This window comes from Eretmochelys imbricata, chromosome 5 (assembly GCF_965152235.1).
Source record: "Eretmochelys imbricata isolate rEreImb1 chromosome 5, rEreImb1.hap1, whole genome shotgun sequence".
In the NCBI taxonomy this organism is placed as follows: Eukaryota; Metazoa; Chordata; order Testudines; family Cheloniidae; genus Eretmochelys; species Eretmochelys imbricata.
The window spans coordinates 136402431-136423846 of NC_135576.1; the positions used below are offsets into that span (position 1 = coordinate 136402431).

General features: G+C 49.0%; 1 pseudogene; it reads right to left on the bottom strand.

Moving 5' to 3' along the window:
- Positions 1 to 12664: 12664 nt before the first annotated feature.
- On the bottom strand, positions 12665 to 20270 carry LOC144265427 (uncharacterized; annotated as a pseudogene).
- Positions 20271 to 21416: the final 1146 nt, after the last annotated feature.

Here is a 21416-nt window from a genome sequence, read left to right on the forward strand (position 1 = left end):
GACAAGAGCTACAGCAAACTGGTAACTGTAAGACCATCTGCAGGGTGTGTGTGAATAAATGCACATGCTAAGAGTTGTATTTTCAAGAAATGTGGCATATTGCCTTTTCCCCTGAAAAGATCCCGTGTGCTTTTTATAAGCATAATGCTCCCCCAACGTATAGAGTGTCACAAACACATCCCATGACTCTGCCCCCAACAACTGGAACTAGGACATGAATGTGGAAGAAACAAGAAGAATTGTGTTAATGGTATATTTACAGTAACTGGAAAGCAGGAAAGTAAAAGGAGCTGAAAAGGAGCTTTCATAACCACAGCATATGGCAAGGAGACCCAGAGATTTTGAGAACAGTTTCCATAATGGCACTAAAGTAACAGAAATGGCCAGGAAGTAACACAGGGAATTAATGAATTACCATCTCACTTGAATAAATCTCTCTGTCCCGCTCACTGTCCCGTTCCTTCTCCTTTTTCTTTGTTGTTGGTCCAGAAGTAGCTTTTTTCCCCTGCTAGAGAGCATGATTGGCTGACGGTTGCCCCATCCTCTTCTGGGAGCATGTGCAGAGAACTAAAAAAGCTTTCAAAGACTGGGCTCTTTCCGTTTTGATTTTCCTTCCACGCTCTGCCGGCCTGTGTCCTTGCTGCCTTTTTGCTGCTGCTTCCAGGTGGTTGGTTTGAGGTCCATGGGGTCTGTGGTGTCCCGGTTTGGGTGGGTTATTGGAGGAGGGGGAGGACTAGTCTATGGCAGCAGCCTGCGATTTGCCTTGCCTGCCCAGCTTGTGCTTTTGGCTTCACTTTTGGGTTTTGATTTTTTTCTTCCACTATCATCAGTTCATCACTTCACCACGTAACTGTCCGGAGCCTGGCTCGGAGCTGGAGGCAGGAGAAGAGAGACAAGAGTGAGATTTCAGCATCTCCAAGAAGGGACCATGGCTCCAGGAGGCCCCAACCAACACTATGGGGTTTTTAATCCATAGCTGTTGGTGGGTCTTGGGGAAACCCTGGTGCACCAGCGGGGGAGGGTGTCTGACGGGAGTGGGTGGGGTGGCGGGTGGGGGGGAGGTGGCAGAGCTGGGAGGTGGAGGGGTCTGTGTGGTGGGAGCTGTGGGAGGGTAGGAGATGGATTGGTTCTGTGGGAGGAAGAGAGGGGGGTGGTTGGCAGGGGGCGATTGGGTTGTAGGGATGGGGACTGGGTCTGGGAGGGATGTGGGGGAGGGAGAGGCTATAGGGGACTTGGATCGGGGACTTGGGTCAATGGCATGGCTTTGGCGGTTGGGTTGGGAGGTAGTGAGGGGCAGCACCATGGCCCCAGGGGGACACAGCATGGCTGTGGGGGGCTGTGGAGGGGTGTGTGCGCGGGCGTGTTGGGGCATCTCAGGTGGGGGGCTCCAGCGAGGGACGGGGGGTCTGGCAGTGCCCCCAGGGAGAGAAGGGGAGACCTTCCCCCCAGAGAGCTGCTCCTGGGGCAGCCTGTGGGGGGCGGGGGGGCCCAGGCTGCTCCCAGCAGGGGGCTGTGAGTCCCTGCCCCGGGCAGAGGGAAGCTGCTGCAGCTCCCCGGGGTTGGGGGGCAGCGACATGTGGGGAGCGGGGGGCAGAAGGGGGGCCGGGGGCTCTGAGCCGCTCTGCCCAGCCCCGAGCTCTGGAGAGCCCCCCCCCCCCCCCCCGCTGTTCCCCGCCCCGCAGCCTCCGCTCCTGGCACCGCCGGCCCATGCTCCGGGCAACGGGGCTACGAGCCCAGCCAGCCCCGGGGCTCTGTGCGGCGCGGCCCGGCAGCCGGTCCTGGGGCAGCCGCCCCCAGCCCCCGGGGCTCCAGGCAGCACGGTCAGGGGGCAGGGAGTGGGGGAGGAGGAAGGGGGCTGGGATAGAGGGCAGGGGAGTTCGGGGGGTGGTCAGGGGTAGGGGGTGGATGGGGAAAGATTCCTGGAGGACCCTGCAGGGAACAGAGGGGTTGGATGGGGCAGGAGGCCCGGGGCGGCCGTCAGGGGGCAAGAAGCGCTGCGGGGGGCAGATGGGGGTGGGGGCCGAGCCATGCCTTGCTGTTTGGGGAGGCAAAGGCCTCCCTTAACTGGCCCTCCATACAATTTCTGAAACCTGATCCGGCCCTCAAGCCAAAAGTTTGCCTTCCCGTGGCTTAGGGCCTGATTTATGCAAAGACCCATTGGGAGTGTGTGAACATTGCCCCATTTCTGAAACTGGAAACAACCCCCTGGACAGGGCTGGGAAAACAGAGCAGAGCACTGGAACCTGAACCCCCTAGTCAGAGACTACGATGAAATTATCTCAGGCATTGGCATCCTGACAGCAGGATTATCTGACTATGTCGACTCTCTCCTCAGGCCCTACACGACCAGCACCCCTAGCCAATGCCTGAGATGATGGGGCATCCAGGATTTCCTGGTTTATGGATCTTGGGTAGCAGATAGAAGACGGTTTCAGAGTAACAGCCGTGTTAGTCTGTATTCGCAAAAAGAAAAGGAGTACTTGTGGCACCTTAGAGACTAACCAATTTATTTGAGCATGAGCTTTCGTGAGCTACAGCTCACTTCATCAGATGCATACCGTGGAAACTGCAGCAGACTTTATATATACACAGAGAATATGAAACAATACCTCCTCCCACCCCACTGTCCTGCTGGTAATAGCTTATCTAAAGTAATCGTCAGGTTAGGCCATTTCCAGCACAAATCCAGGTTTTCTCACCCTCCACCCCCCCCCACACAAATTCACTCTCCTGCTGGTGATAGCCCATCCAAAGTGACAACTCTTTACACAATGTGCATGATAATGAAGTTAGGCCATTTCCTGCACAAATCCAGGTTCTCTCACTCCCTCACCCCCCTCCAAAAACCCACCCCCATACACACACAGACTCACTCTCCTGCTGGTAATAGCTCGTCCAAACTGACCACTCTCCAAGTTTAAATCCAAGTTAAACCAGAACATCTGCGGGGGGGGGGGGGGTAGGAAAAAACAAGAGGAAATAGGCTACCTTGCATAATGACTTAGCCACTCCCAGTCTCTATTTAAGCCTAAATTAATAGTATCCAATTTGCAAATGAATTCCAATTCAGCAGTTTCTCGCTGGAGTCTGGATTTGAAGTTTTTTTGTTTTAAGATAGCGACCTTCATGTCTGTGATTGCGTGACCAGAGAGATTGAAGTGTTCTCCGACTGGTTTATGAATGTTATAATTCTTGACATCTGATTTGTGTCCATTTATTCTTTTACGTAGAGACTGTCCAGTTTGACCAATGTACATGGCAGAGGGGCATTGCTGGCACATGATGGCATAAATCACATTGGTGGATGTGCAGGTGAACGAGCCTCTGATAGTGTGGCTGATGTTATTAGGCCCTGTGATGGTGTCCCCTGAATAGATATGTGGGCACAATTGGCAACGGGCTTTGTTGCAAGGATAAGTTCCTGGGTTAGTGGTTCTGTTGTGTGGTATGTGGTTGTTGGTGAGTATTTGCTTCAGGTTGCGGGGCTGTCTGTAGGCAAGGACTGGCCTGTCTCCCAAGATTTGTGAGAGTGTTGGGTCATCCTTTAGGATAGGTTGTAGATCCTTAATAATGCGTTGGAGGGGTTTTAGTTGGGGGCTGAAGGTGACGGCTAGTGGCGTTCTGTTATTTTCTTTGTTAGGCCTGTCCTGTAGTAGGTAACTTCTGGGAACTCTTCTGGCTCTATCAATCTGTTTCTTTACTTCCGCAGGTGGGTATTGTAGTTGTAAGAAAGCTTGACAGAGATCTTGTAGGTGTTTGTCTCTGTCTGAGGGGTTGGAGCAAATGCGGTTGTATCGCAGAGCTTGGCTGTAGATGATGGATCGTGTGGTGTGGTCAGGGTGAAAGCTGGAGGCATGCAGGTAGGAATAGCGGTCAGTAGGTTTCCGGTATAGGGTGGTGTTTATGTGACCATTGTTTATTAGCACTGTAGTGTCCAGGAAGTGGATCTCTTGTGTGGACTGGACCAGGCTGAGGTTGATGGTGGGATGGAAATTGTTGAAATCATGGTGGAATTCCTCAAGGGCTTCTTTTCCATGGGTCCAGATGATGAAGATGTCATCAATATAGCGCAAGTAGAGTAGGGGCTTTAGGGGACGAGAGCTGAGGAAGCGTTGTTCTAAATCAGCCATAAAAATGTTGGCATACTGTGGGGCCATGCGGGTAGCCATAGCAGTGCCGCTGATCTGAAGGTATACACTGTCCCCAAATGTGAAATAGTTATGGGTAAGGACAAAGTCACAAAGTTCAGCCACCAGGTTAGCCGTGACATTATCGGGGATAGTGTTCCTGACGGCTTGTAGTCCATCTTTGTGTGGAATGTTGGTGTAGAGGGCTTCTACATCCATAGTGGGCAGGATGGTGTTATCAGGAAGATCACCGATGGATTGAAGTTTCCTCAGGAAGTCAGTGGTGTCTCGAAGGTAGCTGGGAGTGCTGGTAGCATCGGGCCTGAGGAGGGAGTCTACATAGCCAGACAGTCCTGCTGTCAGGGTGCCAATGCCTGAAATGATGGGGCGCCCAGGAGTTCCAGGTTTATGGATCTTGGGTAGTAGATAGAATATCCCAGGTCGGGGTTCCAGGGGTGTGTCTGTGCAGATTTGATCTTGTGCTTTTTCAGGAAGTTTCTTGAGCATATGCTGTAGTTGCTTTTGGTAACTCTCAGTGGGATCATAGGGTAATGGCTTGTAGAAACTCGTGTTGGAGAGCTGCCGAGCAGCCTCTTGTTCATATTCCGACCTATTCATGATGACAACAGCACCTCCTTTGTCAACCTTTTTGATTCTGACGTCAGACTTGTTCCTGAGACGCTTGCTCGGGGTTCCAGGGGCATGTCTGTGCAGATTTGTTCTTGTGCTTTTTCAGGGAGTTTCTTGAGCAGATGGTGTCGTTTCTCTTGGTAACCCTGAGTGGGATCAGAGGAGAATGGGCTGTAGGATGTGGAGTTGGAGAGCTGCCTAGCCACCTCTTCTTCATATTACGACCTATTCATGACGACGACAGCACCTCCTTTGTCAACCTTTTTGATTCTGATGTCAGACTTGATCCTGAGGCTGTGGATGGTGTTGTGTTCTGCACGGCTGAGCTTATGGGCCAAGCGATGCTACTTTTCTACCACTTCAGCCCATGCTCGTCGGCGGAAGCACTCTATGTAGAAGTCCAGTCTGCTGTTTCGACCTTCAGGAGGAGTCCACGCAGAATCCTTCTTTTTGTAGTGTTGGTAGGAAGGTCTCTGTGGATTAGTGTGTTGTTCAGAGGTGTGTTGGAAATATTCCTTGAGTCAGAGACGTCGAAAGTAGGATTCCAGGTCACCGCAGAACTGTATCATGTTCGTGGGGGTGGAGGGGCAGAAGGAGAGGCCACACAAGAGACCCACTTCCTGGACACTACAGTGCTAATAAGCGATGGTCACATAAACACCACCCTATACCGGACCGTTATACTTACCTACATGCCTCCAGCTTTCATCCAGACCACACCACACGATCCATTGTCTACAGCCAAGCTCTACGATACAACCACATTTGCTCCAATCCCTCAGACAGAGACAAACACCTACGGGGTCTTTATCAAGTGTTCTTAAAACTACAATACCCACCTGCTGAAGGGAAGAATACCCAGAAGTCACCTTCTCCAGGAGAAGCCCAATAAAGAAAGGAACAGCATGCCACCAGCCGTCACCTTCAGCCCCCAACTAAAACCTCTCCAGTGCATCATCAAGGTTCTACAACATATTCTGAAGGATGATCCCTCACACTCACAGATCTTGGGAGACAGGCCAGTCCTCGCTTACAGACAGCCCCCCAACCTAAAGCAAATACTCACCAACAACCACACAACAAAAACACTAACCCAGGAACATATCCTTGCAACAAAGCCTGTTGCCAGCTCTGTCCACATATCTATTCTAGGGACACCATTATATGACCTAATCACATCAGGCTCGTTCTCCTGAACATCTACCAATGTGATATATGCCATCATGTGCCAGCAATGCCCCTCTGCCATGTGCATTGGCCAAACTGGACCGTCTCTACGCAAAAGAATAAATGGACACAAATCAGACGTCAAGAATTATAACATTAAAAAACCAGTCGGAGAACACTTCAACCTCCCTGGTCACTCAATTTCAGAGCTAAAAGTTGCAATTCTCCAACAAAAAATCTACAAAACCAGACTCCAACGAGAAACTGCAGAATTGGAATTAATTTGCAAACTGGACACTATTAAATTAGGCTTGAGTAAAGACTGGGAGTGGATGGGTTATTACACTAAGTAAAAGCTATTTCCCCGTGCTAAGTTCCCCCCTACTGTTACTCACACCTTCCTGTCAACTTTTTGAAATGGGCCATCCTGATTATCACTACAAAAGTTTTTTTCCTCCTGCTGATAATAGCCCACCTTAATTGATTAGTCTGTTCGAGTTGGTATGTCAACACCCATCTTATCATGTTCTCTGTGAATATATATCTTCCTACTGTATTTTCCATTGGATGCATCCGATGAAGTGGGTTTTAGCCTAGGAAAGATTATGCCCAAATACACTTGCTAGTCTCTAAGGTGCCACAAGTACTCCTCAGGTTTTTTGCTGATATAGGCTAACACGGCTACTGCTCTGAAATAAATGATTGCATCTCTCCCCAAAATAGATCTATAAGCACAAAGAACACCATGGAGACCAGGCCTTTAAACGTTAGGAAACATCAGAGTTAAGGTCACGTGTACATACTTCGCGCAGGGCAGGGGTGGGTGTGGCAGTGACATCACAAGGGCCTTTTGCAGCACTCAGCTGATTGGTCAAAGGAGGTGGGAGGCGGTGACCTCACAGAGAGTCCATGACAACGGCCAGGGAGGACAGGCTGCAGGGGAGGGGGATCTCAGAGACCCCCGGGGCTTTGCTGCAGGGAGTCTCCTTCTTGAGGTGTCTCCTTGAGGACTGAGAGAGAATTCAGGGTCACGTATGTGAGCGCGAGGTGGAGCCTCTCTGGAGTTTTCTCCTTTCCCACTGCTCATTGAGCGAGAAGACAGACGTCCCTGTGGAGAAGGTAAGAGCCCCAGAGAGGTTGGGTACCTAGGCAGGCTGAACCACCCGGTGCTGGCCAAATTCTAGGCACGGAAAACACTAGGTTAAGGTGGGACAATTTTCCTCCAGCTTGGTCTTTGTCCCTTAGAGTCATTGGGGTTTGTCTTTTTTGGTTTCCCTTTTCCTGCTTCCCTCCCTCCACTGGCGAGGAGGGGACTGCTCTCTAGCCCTCATGGTGGGAGGCCCTCCCAAAGAGATGGGACAGGAAGCGTGCTCTGAGAGTGCTCCTCACTGGTGACCTGAGCCATCCCTGGGCCATCTGGGGAACCCTCAGCCCTGGAAATGCTGCTGGAAATGGCCTACCTTGATTATCACTACACAAGGTTCCCCCCCACCTGCCCCCGCTCGTCTGCTGGTCATAGCTCACCTTACCTGGTCATTCTTGTTACAGTCTGTATGGTAACACCCATTGTTTCATGTTTTCTGTGTATATAAAGACAGGTTTCAGAGTAACAGCCGTGTTAGTCTGTATTCACAAAAAGAAAAGGAGGACTGGTTAGTCTCTAAGGTACCACAAGTACTCCTTTTCTTTTTGTGTATATAAAATCTCCCCTCCGTATTTTCCACTACATGCATCTGATGAAGTGAGCTGTAGCTCACGAAAGCTTATGCTCAAATAAATGTGTTAGTCTCTAAGCTTAGTTAGTGTGTTTTGTCTTATTTGCTTAGTAGTCTGCTTTGTTCTGTTTGCTATCTCTTTAGCCACCAAAAATCTGCCTTTTATAGTTAATACAATTTATTTTGTTTATTATTAAACCCAGTTTATGTAATTTCTAATGGGGGCAGGGGGGTCCACATCTCTCTTCACATTGAGGAAGAGGGCGACATTTTATGAGCTTGTGCTGTACAGATATTTCTATACAGTGCTGTCAAGGTTCCTCCCCGACTCTGAACTCTAGGGTACAGATGTGGGGACCTGCATGAAAACCTCCTAAGCTTACTTCTACCAGCTTAGGTTAAAACTTCCAAAAGGTACACATTAATGTTATCCTTTGCCCTTGGAATATCCACTGCCACCACCAAACTCTAACTGGGTTTACTGGGAAACATAGTTTGGACACGTCTTTCCCCCCAAAATCCTCCCAACCCTTGCACCCCACTTCCTGGGAAAGGTTTGGTAAAAATCCTCACCAATTTGCATAGGTGACCACAGACCCAAACCCTTGGATCTGAGAACAATGAAAAAGCATTCAGTTTTCTTACAAGAAGACTTTTAATAGAAATAGAAGTAAATAGAAGTAAAGGAATCACCTCTGTAAAATCAGGATGGTAGATACCTTACAGGGTAATTAGATTCAAAACATAGAGAATCCCTCTAGGCAAAACCTTAAGTTACAAAAAAGACACACAGACAGGAATAGTCATTCTATTCAGCACAGTTCTTTTCTCAGCCATTTAAAGAAATCATAATCTAACACATACCTAGCTAGATTACTTACTAAAAGTTCTAAGACTCCATTCCTGTTCTATCCCCGGCAAAAGCAGCATACCGACAGACACAGACCCTTTGTTTCTCTCCCTCCTCCCAGCTTTTGAAAGTATCTTGTCTCCTCATTGGTCATTTTGGTCAGGTGCCAGCGAGGTTACCTTTAGCTTCTTAACCCTTTACAGATGACAGGATTTTTCCTCTGGCCAGGAGGGATTTTAAAGGGGTTTACCCTTCCCTTTATATTTATGACAAGTGCAAGAAAATATTATTTTGGGTTTATCCCCCAGCAGAGGTGTGCAGGTGAGTGCTGGGTGAATCCTCTCACACAGAGCTGACTTCAGTCTGTGGCTGCAGTGGGGTGTGGCCCTACCTGTGTCTGTGTGCTGCAAGAGACCGGAAAGCCGAATTCAGCAAAACAGGGAGAGGGAATCTAGGCTGGCGGAGCAGGAGAACCCCCCCAGTACATGGGGGGGTCCAACCCATCACAGATTGATTGTAGACACACGTTTGAAAAACCTGTGAGATAGCAAAATAATTGTATTTTCTGAGATCAATGCAAAGGAGTCATGAAATCTTTAATTTTTATAAAATTTTATTGATTTTGCAGAACAAGCAGAACTAACATTGTCAGAATGAAGAACACTAGAATGAAGTAATAGAAGAGTAAAGCATGTGCTACATAACAAAACCAAAACTTATTAACATAGCATTACCATTTGTAGCATATAGCATAGTGTTAACATTCATATGCTACCCCTGAGGGGATTCTGTGCCCCCCAAAATAAAAATTCAGTGCACGACATTGTAAAATTCTGCATCTTTCATTTGTCAAAGCAGCACAGTATAATCATACCATTTTCAGTTGTTTTGGTAATTTATTTCAAAATAGCTGTCAACAATACAGACAACAAAACAGATTCAGGAAATGGGTTTTGATAAACAGATTGCTTACCAGGCTCATCTCTAGGGCTCCACAGGGCAGATGGCAATATTAATATATTTCCATGGATGTCAAGCACAGAAGGATATGTTTACCCAGCAAAGAAAACCCTGTGGCTGTGTGGTGTTTAGAAGTTGCTTGTGATTATTAGAATTTGGAGCTCTGGCTGTTGGGAGTCTGAAAGGACAGGAAACAGGAAGGAGAGGGGAGGAGTTGAGAGGCTGGGAGAGAGCTACAGAGGGTGTAGCAGCAGCTTGGTAAAGAGGTTTCCACTTTGAAAATAAAGTCCTGTTGAAGCTTGTTCGTACCAGGCCTGGTTGATACAACAGGCTGGCCCATGCCAGCTGAGTTGAGTTAGGCTTCTGGGGGGTTGGCTGGCTGGCTATGGGGCTGTTTCATTGCTGTGCAGACTTCTGGGCTCAGACTAGAGCCAGAGCTCTGAGACCCTCGCACCCTGTAAGGTCCTAGATCCCGGGCTCTAGCCCCAATCCAGCAATCTGCACAGCAGTGAAACAGCGCAAGGGCCAGGCCTGCCCCAGAAACACCTTTGGACCCTGCCTGCCCCTCCCTGCTGGGTGCACCAAGATAGCAAATGCGAGGGACAGAGTCTCGCACACATGCCCAGCCCTGCCCCCCAATCCAGGTGTGGGCAGGCAGGCTCAGTCTGGCAGGATCCAAGTGGGGAGGGGCTTCAGATGGGGTGATGCAGATGTGCAGGGAGAAGGTTCTGTGTGGGGCACTGTGAGTGCAGTTGCCTCAGTGTGGGTGTGGGGGGCATCTGGGTGCAGGGGGAAGGGGACTCTGCAGGGAGGTCCGGGGAAGATGGTTGGGGCTTGGCAGGCATGTCTGGGTACGGGGGACTCAGTGGAGGGATCCGGGCACTGGGGGAGCTTGGCGGGGTGGTCCAGGTGCAGGGGGTGGGTAGAACATTGCATCATGGGATACCTGCTCAGAATGCGGCAAAGTAATTTAACAACATCACAACACCAGACGCACTGGTTCAGAAGGGAAGTTGTTTGCTTGTGCCCTGTCTCTGGACTCACACAGGTGTGGTAGAAAAACATAGACAGGAAAACCTGTCCTGTGCAGACAAGGCCTAAGATCAGAGTTTCTTTCCTATTCCCCTTTAGATGAAACCACCTGGATTCCCTTCCTAGCCCAGGGGCTGTAAGTACACTGTGAAGTTCCTTTCACTCGACATTACCACGAGTTCATAAAAGCAGCCAGTTAACTGTCTAACAAACTCTCTAATTATCATTTTTATTCCATTCTAGGTTGAGCAGGTATTTTGAGATACCAGGGAACTAGATTCAATATCTTTTCTCTCTCATGACTCTGAAGTGAACATTGTGATATTTTTTCTGATAAGTGCCTTTATAAAAAAATGAAGTAGAAAGCTAATCAGAAAAGAAACATATTGTAGTTAATGCATCTGGATTCTAAATGTCTGCGGATTAATCCCCCAACCCTGTGGAGTAGGTACAAGAAATGTGGTCATGGATTTCACATTCTTAGTCCAGGGCTTTGTAGAGGAGACATGTATCATGAAGGAGAACTACAGACCCATGACAGTGGCAGTATGTAACCCTAAAGGGAACAATCAGCACCTCAGTCATCTAGATAACCCGTCTAGATCTAGGAATGCATGGTACCTGTAGGGAATAAACAGCAGAGCCCTCCTAGACTCTGTAATTTAAAAGAAACATGTCAAGAGACTTTCCTGAAGGTCCCGTCTCACCCCATGAAGGCCCATTTTCGCATTCTTCTCCTCTGCAGATGAATGATTCTGAGAAACTCAGACCCATGTTATTCCTCCTCATGCAAAGCAAGAAAATCACAAATAAACCATCATCCCCACTAAGCCTTGGTCAGGGCATTGCATTTCAAATCCAGTGGAGACCATTATTGCTCCTGAATGTATCCATTTTATTAAATAATTTACTGTCAAGTATAAATGAAAAGTCACAGAGAATAAGATAATAAGGTTGTAGCTGAGTGGCAGCAAAAGTCTCTTCTAGTCTCTATCGGTGCTCATACCATGTTCCTCCCCACAGTGTCTGACCACCTTTCAGTAGTGTGATAAGCAACCTTCTGCCTATGTTTTTTGTCCTTTCATCCTTTCTGGGGGAGAAGTTCTGCAGAAAAGGACCTGGGGATTACAGTGGATGAGAAGCTGGATATGCGTCAGCAGTGTGCCCTTGTTGCCAAGAAGGCCAACAGCATATTAGGATAAATTAGTAGGAGCATTGCCAGCAGGTGGAGGGAAATTATTATTCTCCTCTATTCAGTACTGGTGAGGCCATGTCTGTTGTGCCCAGTTTTTTGGGACCCCACTGCAGAAAGGATGTGGATAAATTGGAGAGAATCCAGCAGACACCAACGAAAATGCCTAGGGGCTGGGGCACATGATTTAGGAAGAGAGGCTGAGGGAACTGGGTTTAATTTAGTCTTCAGAAGAGAAGAGTAAGGGGGGATTTGATAGCAGCCTTCAACTACCTGAAGGGGGGCTCCAAAGAGGATGGAGCTCGGCTGTTCTCAGTGGTACCAGATGACAGAACAAGGAGCAATGGTCTCAAGTTGCAGTGGTGGGAGGTCTAGGTTGGATATTAGGAAACACTATTTCACTAGGAGGGTGGCGAAGCACTGGAATGGGTTACCTAGGGAGGTGGTGAAATCTCCGTCCTTAGAGGTTTTTAAGGCCTGGCTTGACAAAGCCCTGGTTGGGATGATTTAGTTGGTGTTGGTCCTGCATTGAGCAGGGGGTCGGACTAGATGACCTCCTGAGGTCTCTTCCAACCCGGATATTCTATGATTCTATTATTCTGATGTTCAGTTGCGTCTGAGCTATAATGGAATTTCTTACCATAGTTTCATAGATTCATAGATATTAAGGTCAGACGGGACCATTATGATTATCTAGTCTGACCTCCTGCACAATGCAGGCCACAGAATCTCACCCACCCACTCCTGCAATAAACCTCTCACCTATGTCTGAGCTATTGAAGTCCTCCAATCCTGGTTTAAAGACTTCAAGGTGCAGAGAATCCTCCAGCAAGTGACCCATGCCCCATGCTACAGAGGAAGGCGAAAAAACCCCAGGGCCTCTTCCAATCTGCCCTGGAGGAAAATTCCTTCCCGGCTCCAAATATGGCGATCAGCTGAACCCTGAGCGTCTGGGCAAGATTCACCAGCCAGATACCCAGGAAAGAATTCTCTATAGTATCTCAGATCCCAGCCTATCCCACCCCAGATCAGGGAGGCATTTATAGGGTTTCTCACCTGTGTGTATTCTCTGATGTGCAATAAAGTCTGAGCTCTTACTGAAGATTTTCCAAATATCACAGCATTTGAAGGGCTTCTCTCCAGTGTCACCCTCCAATGCCTATTAAAGCTGTCACTGTAGCTTTCCCCACACTCAGGGCACTTATAAGTGTAAGCAGAGTCAGGATGAGCTCCACCCTGACATCTGGTGGTGAGGTGTGGCAAGTTGTGGAAAAGAACTTCAGGGGCCAATCTCATTTGCATAGGCACACCCACCTCGCCTGGAATGAGGCCATAGCTGCCCAAATGGTCACTTTGGCTGCTGTGGGATCCCCAGTGTCTCTGTTATTAGGGCAGGAAGAATAAATTGTTATTACCCTGATTATGGGAACTGTGCTTGGAACTGTACTTGGCCTTTTGTTATGATGGAGGGACTCACCATCAACTAAGTAGCACTCGCTAGGCAAGGGACCTGGGTTCCAAAACTCTGTGAATGGAGAGGGGCTTGAGACAGGTATTAGTATCTGGGGGTGTGGGTTTGAAACACCAATTATGCTGTTGGCTCTTTCCACTGTAAATTGTCAATTTGTAATTGTAATTTGTTAATTTGTAATTGTAAATTGAGTTAATTTTGGGTCTATTAAGAGTCTTGCTACAGGTAGTGTGCTGAGTTTACTTTGGCCTTATGGTGCACCAGCCCTAAGGCTCCCACTGCTATGAGCTGAAATCACTGTGTCAAGTAGTGGGGAGCCGGAAGATCTAGAGTGCAGTTGTGCTGTTCGTGGATAGGCTGGCGGAGCCAAGCTGTGCAGAGCGGAGCTGTTTGGAGTGGAGTGGAGCGGAGCCCCGTGGGGCAGTCAGCTTCAGGAAACGTAAGGTGCCCCTTATCTCTTTCCCCACACACAGGCACATTTTAGCCAGACTGGGGAGTAACACTCTGCAGATGACTTTTTGAACTCTGGGGCTGGACTTTTTGGACTTTGGGTGATTTGTGGATTGCTGGACTCAAGAGACTCAAGAACCCGAGGGAAAGGATGTGGCCCAATTTGCTGGGGTGGGTCTTTGCTCGTGGTTTGGTTAATGAACACTAGTTGTGGTGTTTCCCCAATTTAATGCTGATGTCGTTTATCTCATGTTATTAAAGATTCTCTGCTCCACCGAGACTCTCTGCTTGCGAGAGGGGAAGTATTGCCTCTTTGAGGCGCCCAGGGGGTGTGTAGGATTTTCCCAGGTCACTGGGTGGGGGCTCAAGCCAGTTTTGCATTTGCTTTGATGAGAGGGAACCCCTGTGTACTGAACCCAGCCCTTGCTGCTATCAACTTGGCCTGGCAGAAGGGTTACATAAGGTTTCTCTCCCGTGTGTTTTCTCTTATGTGTGAGAAGCTTTGAACTGTACTGGAAGCTTTGTCCACAGTGTTGTTCACTGTGTGGATTCTCTGACGTACAACAAGGTGTGAGTGCCGAGCAAAGCTCGTCCCATACTGGGGGCATTTGTAGGGCTTCAATCCTACGTGGATTCTCTGATGGTTAATGAGGGCAGTGCTGCGAGAGAAGCACTTCCCACAGGCAGGGCATCCACAGGGTCTCCCTCTGGTGTGCTGTCTCTGCTGTGAAATAAGCTGGGAGCTCCGACTGAAGCTTTCCCTGCACTCGGCACATCGATAGCGTTTTTCTCCTGTGTGGATTGTTTGCTGTGCAGAGTAATGTGGGCTGAAGTCCCAGCAAAGCTTTTCCCACAGACACCAAGCATACCGGATCTGTCTCCAGTGGGGATTCTCTGCTGAGCAGTTTCTTTGATTTTTCCAACCCTCCGCTCCGGTGAGTGGATTCACCCTGTCTCTGCCCTGGCTGTTTCCTTGTAGCCCCGTGTTGTGGGCTGAGTCTTCCAAGTTCTTCCCATCCCTCGTCTCCAGCAAACATCCCCTTTGGCTCTTCCCAAACTGTCCTGTGTGGTTCCACTTCCTCAGGACTCCCAGTGACAGAGTGATTTTATATAGCTGCCTTCACTTCCCCTCTCGGTCACAGGTTTGCTTTCTGCTTTGTTGTTGTTTGTTTTGTTTTTTTACCAGTGTAACCCCCAAGGAGCTGACCTGGGGCTCTGCCTGTGGACAGCCGAGGGAGGGGCACTGTCCCTGGCAGGGAGGCGAAGCCAAGGCAGATTCAGAGTCTGCCCGGCAACCACTAAGGAGTGAGATGTCCTCCCAGGGAGCTCAGGAAAGGGGAGAATCCATTTTTGAGTCAGTCTGGAGCCGGGCAGGCCTGGCTGTGTGGGGAGCTGGGGAGTCCCAGGCCAGCATGCAGGGTTCCCCTGACAACTGGCCTCTAGGGACCTGACAGCAGATCCCTCCGCTGGGCTTTTCCTTCCCCACTGATTACTCCCAGTTTGTAGAGTTTTGCTGGGAAACTTCCCCAGCCAGGCTGAGTTCGGCCCCAGCTCCCTAGGAGAGTCCAGTCACCACATGGCCAGCTCTGCTCCAGCTGCTAGTCCAGGGCTGGCCTGCTGGGAGTGTGTCTGGATGCTGGGCTAGGAGACGACAGTTTGGAGTTTAGTCCAGTTCTGTAATCTGCACCTTGAGCCCTGCACCCCTGGGTGGTGAGGGGAAATCCTGGGACAAAGCCGCCTGATTCCTGAGTCCGGGAATTTGTTTTGGGGACCCCCTACTCCTTGAACTGTGTCCTCAAGCCAGGGAGTACAGGTTTGGGGATTTTATCACTGGCTGCATATTAAACCTGTGGAGGGACTGACCACCTCCTCCCACTTGTGAGTCCTTTGGGCTGCACTGAGCCCAGTCAGCCACCCTGCTAAACAACTGTAGAGAAGATATCGTGGTCACAGGTCATCAAGGCCCAAAATGCTATTGGCCTTCTTGGCAACAAGGGCACACTGCTGACTCATATCCAGCTTCTCGTCCACTGTCACCCCTAGGTCCTTTTCCGCAGAACTGCTGCCTAGCCATTCGGTCCCTAGTCTGTAGCGGTGCATTGGGTTCTTCCGTCCTAAGTGCAGGACCCTGCACTTATCCTTATTGAACCTCATCAGATTCCTTTTGGCCCAATCCTCCAATTTGTCTAGGTCCCTCTGTATCCTATCCCTGCCCTCCAGCGTATCTACCACTCCTCCCAGTTTAGTATCATCCGCAAATTTGCTGAGAGTGCAATCACACCATCCTCCAGATCATTTATGAAGATATTGAACAAAACCGGCCCCAGGACTGACCCCTGGGGCACTCCACTTGACATCGGCTGCCAACTAGACATGGAGCCATTGATCACTACCCGTTGAGCTTGACAATCTAGACAACTTTTTACCCACCTTATAGTGCATTCATCCAGCCCATACTTCTTTAACTTGCTGGCAAGAATACTATGGGAGACCGTGTCAAAAGCTTTGCTAAAGTCAAGGAATAACACGTCCACTGCTTTCCCTTCATCCACAGAACCAGTAATCTCATCATAGAAGGCGATTAGATTAGTCAGGCATGACTTGCCCTTGGTGAATCCATGCTGACTGTTCCTGATCACTTTCCTCTCATGTAAGTGCTTCAGGATTGATTCTTTGAGGACCTGCTCCATGATTTTTCCGGGGACTGAGGTGAGGCTGACTGGCCTGTAGTTCCCAGGATCCTCCTTCTTCCCTTTTTTAAAGATTGGCACTACATTAGCCTTTTTCCAGTCATCCGGGACTTCCCCCGTTCGCCACAAGTTTTCAAAGATAATGGCCAATGGCTCTGCAATGTTGTGATACCCAGCACAGCAGTCTGGGAGCTGACCTTGTTAGTGAAGACAGAGGCAAAAAAAGCATTGAGTACATTAGCTTTTTCCACATCCTCTGTCACTAGGTTGCCTCCCTCATTCATTAAGGGGCCCACACTTTCCTTGACTTTCTTCTTGTTGCCAACATACCTGAAGAAACCCTTCTTGTTACTCTTGACATCTCTCGCTAGCTGCAGCTCCAGGTGCGATTTGGCCCTCCTGATTTCATTCCTACATGCCTGAGCAATATTTTTATACTCTTCCCTGGTCATGTGTCCAACTTTCCACTTCTTGTAAGCTTCTTTTTTATGTTTAAGATCCGCTAGGATTTCACCGTTAAGCCAAGCTGGTCGCCTGCCATATTTACTATTCTTTCGACACATCGGGATGGTTTGTCCCTGTAACCTCAACAGGGATTCCTTGAAATACAGCCAGCTCTCCTGGACTCCTTTCCCCTTCATGTTAGTCCCCCAGGGGATCCTACCCATCCATTCCCTGAGGGAGTCGAAGTCTGGTTTCCTGAAGTCCAGGGTCTGTATCCTGCTGCTTACCTTTCTTCCCTATCCATTCATAGGGAAACATAAAGAAGATACACCCTGCTGGGTGGGTGGCGGGATCCAGAAGAACCCAGACCTGTCCATCAAAACCTGTTAGCAGATTAGCATGAAAGAAGGTAACCGGGTGGAAAGGGGGCACGACACTAATTCAAGAAGTAACAGATGGAGACAGACAGAGGAGCACAAGGAAGCAATGGGACAACACTGGTCAGCACGATCAGCTGTGATAACAGGACACCAGCAGCCTCACCATCGTCAGGTTTTTTGCAGACACCTTGGAGGGATTTGAAGGAGGCTAATAAGGTAGCCGTGCGGGTGTTGACAGGGGACTTCTGCCAAGTGTGGGGGGCAGCATGAGGGGGTGGGAGTTATAGCTGTGGGGGTGAGCTGAGAATTCTGACTCAGCAAGATTTCGACAGAGCGTCGATGTGAGAACCTACAGAGAGGTCCGAGACCAAAATGACACCCAAGTTATGGGCCTGAGTGACAGGCAAGAGGCTGGTGGTGTCCACAGTGATTGAGAAAGGCGTTAGTAGGGAGAACTGGGGGCGGGGTGGCGTAAATTAGGAGCTCTGTTTTAGCCACATTTAACTTGAACTGATGGTGAGACATCTACAAGGAGACAGAGACACAGGCCAAGATTTTCATCTGAAGAGAAGGAGACAGGTCTCTGCCTTTTCAAAGGTTTCAGAGTAGCAGCCGTGTTAGTCTGTATTCGCAAAAAGAAAAGGAGTACTTGTGGCACCTTAGAGACTAACCAATTTATTTGAGCATGAGCTTTCGTGAGCTACATCCGATGAAGTGAGCTGTAGCTCACGAAAGCTCATGCTCAAATAAATTGGTTAGTCTCTAAGGTGCCACAAGTACTCCTTTTCTTTTTGCCTTTTCAAAGAAACTCGGGTCACTGCTGGAACAGAGCTGGGCAATGCCTGGGCAAGGGGAGCAGCCCAGGGTATGATTGTATTTAAGAGCTACTGGAACTAAGGGCATGTCTACACCATTAGCAGCTACAGGTTTACTGCGTCTTTTTCTTTCATCGACCTAGGTGCCTTCAGTGGGGGTTAGGTCAGCCTGTCTGTCACACAGGCCATGAATGCTTCAGAAGCTTAGGTTGATCTAAATTTTAGGTGTAGACGTGGCCTCAGAGCAGGTGACTTCCCCCAACTCTGCAGAGAAGCAAAATGAAAAGGCTGCACCTGGAGCTAAAGGAAGGACAGGTGTGAGGAGACAAGTCTTAATGCGGCTGCTGCAGACACACAAAGAGAGTGAAGATGGAGCTGAGAACTGCCTGGTGTCTTGGGGCCTTGCTCCTACCCATATGGACTCTGCCTTGAACGTCCCTTTGCCGCACTAACCTACATACCTTCTCCTGCTGGATTCCAGGGGATTAATAAATGCTCCTTTGTTCTCAAAGGCTGCTTTGCAGAATACTGACTGGGTTCCTAAGACAGTGGGGCCAGAACCTCAAAAGGATTTAGGTGCCTCGTTCCCATTGAAATGAACAGGAGCTGGGAGCTGAAACATCACTGAGGATCTGGGTGGTAAAGTCTGCGCAGGAATCTAAACACAGGTGGATTTGCTGTAGGTGTAAACGGTGGGAAGCAGGAGGTGCTGGAGGCCAAAGGCCCAGTCCCAGAGTCATTCAGGCTGCCCGGCCTGCCCTTGTGGGTCAGTGTGAAGCTTGGTGCCTGGTCACTCCCAGGAGCCTGTTTAAAGGCAGAGCAGAGCACAGAGCCTGTCAATCTGTGACGGACGAGCCGGTCAGCCCCCTCATCCATCCTTGCCCCCATTCACGTCCCCCTTCCCCCCACCCACCATCAGAGCCTCCAGTGCCCTGTGCTGGGGGAGCCCCTGGAGAGCTGTAGCTAGTTCCTGTCTGGGGGAGCCAAGAGGGGGTGCAGAGCTGTTCACTGCTGCCCCCACACACTGTCAGCTGCATGACTTCCCCTCCCCCGATGTGTGGGGGAGGAGGAGTGTACGGAAACCTACAGGGGGAGAGTAATTGCCAGCTGAGAGGTTTCCACAGCTTCCCCGCCAGGAAACCACCCAGATCACGGGTTCCTCTCACTGGCCTCAGACAGCTCCCCCTTCTCCCCATCTCACAGCCCATGGACCCCTATGTCCCAGTTCCCCCTCCCACGGTGCTGAGCCTGCCTCCCTAGGACCTTGTCTGTACCAGGAGAAGAGCTGTTTTCCTGCCATGTCTTACACCAAACACAGTGACTAACAGGAGCTAACATCTGAGTGAAGATGAGGTAGGTGTCAGTTTAACACGAGTTAGCAGGTCAAGTTAAAGACAAGGCTCCCCGCTAGGCTGTCCCTTGACCTGTTAACGTGAGTGGAGATTACACATGGCCTTGTCTTCACTAGGATTTTAGCCCATGTTCCCTGACACTGTGAGAAACACCTGTTGTCTAGTGTGGACACACCCTACACCAGCAGACTGGCTGTGCTGAGCCAGGCTGAGAGCACCAGAAAATGGAAGTAGCCAGCCATGCGATACCTATTGTCTTCCCTTTGTGTAGAATAATGAATTACTGTCTTGGATCAATTTCCCACTCAATCATCCTAATCTTCCCCAAGACAAATCCCACAGGGCTGTAGCCTCCTTGCAGACTGAGCACCAGCCGTATCGATCTCCAGCTCAGTCCTGCAGATGGTTCCACAGGAAGTTCAGTCTATGTTCTTCGCTGGCGATCTTATCAGACCCCTGAAGCCTTTGGCCGCTCTGTGTAGTGCCAGGGGTCCTTTGTAAACACGCTTTGGGAGTCATTGGTCCTCTCTCCTCATAGATCCCTACTAGAAAACGGCCGAAAGCAAACCAGTGCTGACGGAAGCGATTGCTGGGGCCAGCTCCAAATATTCTCACTGCTGACCTTGATGGCCACTTAGTATGGAGCAGGTGATGAATGCAGGTTGCCCCATTCACGCTATTTAGCGGCATATTTATATAAATAAATAAATACAAATCAATGTGGCCAAATTACAGTTAGAATGAACAAATGGTCACTCTCAGAGGGGTAGCCATTTTAGTCTTGATCTGTAAAAGTGGCAAAGAGTCCTGTGGCACCTCATAGTCGAACAGACGTCTTGGAGCATGAGCTTTCGTGGGCGAATCCCCCCGTTGTCGGAGGCACGGAGTGGAAATTTCCAGAGGCGAGTGTAAATGTGCAAGCAAGAATCAGGCTAGGGATAACGAGGCTGCACTTGTGCAAGTCTCTTCATGAGGTTGATGGAGTTCCGCTCCATACGGCTAAATGCGGTGCCTTGCATGGTGTCAAGTATCGTACTTTAGCCGTATGGAGCGGACATGTACATGTACATGTTTAAGAATATTCACTGTGTGATAAAGGCTCTTTCCCTGGAAAAAGGTCCTGTTAACCCATAGAGGGTCATTGCACCCCGAGGGGGAGGAGAGAGCTGTAAATGGTGAGGGCAAAAGAGGTGGTCTTAAGTGGGGTTCCACAGGGATCTGTTCTGGGTCCAGTGTTTAACATCGTTATTAATGACCTGGATGTATGTACGGAGAGCAGACTGATCAATGCTGCAGATGACACAAAGCTGCGGGGTGGGGGGAAGGAGGTTGCCAACACTTCAGACGACAGAGCTAAAATTCAGAGGGATTTGGATAAATTGGAGAACTGGGCAATAGGCAACAAAATGAAATTCAACAAAGATCAATGCGAGGTGCGCCACGTAGGGAAGGAAAACCAAATGCACAAATACAGAATGAGGCAAACTGGCTCGGCAGCAGCGCTTCTGAGAAGGATCTGGGAGTGGTGGAGGGTGGGTGTTTGTTAGTGGAAAGGCTTGAATCATAAAAGATGAAGAGTTCAGGTGTACTAAGTATTTCTTTCAAACTCTGATACTAATGGTAAATAAACCACAAACGGCTGAAAAAGTTTTGAATCTGTTTCTCTCTCTCTCTATGCAGATACACCTACAATAACTGTATTTGACAAAACTCGCACACAAACTTAAACCTGTTTCCTGAAAGTATTTTTAATGCTAATAGTTGCATCTACTTGACATTTTTCTAAATACTTTCTCAACGTTTCAGATAAATTACATCTTTCTTGGAGACAAGTATCAGGGGGTAGCCATGTTAGTCTGTATCCCCAAAAACAACGAGGAGTCCGGTGGCACCTTAAAGACTAACAGATTTATTTGCGCATAAGTTTTTGTGGGCCCAAAAGCTTTTCTTGGAGGTATTTTTAGGCTATACAGTGGTTTGATTTTATTTTTCATTTAATGCACTAAGAATATAAACAACATAGGCCCTGGGTATATTTCACAGCACTGTCTGTGTTCGTTGAACAGGGGAACTTGTGGTATGAGAAGTGTTTCTCTTGAGTCTGGGCCTTGACTATATCTTGACCAAGAAATTTGGAGCTT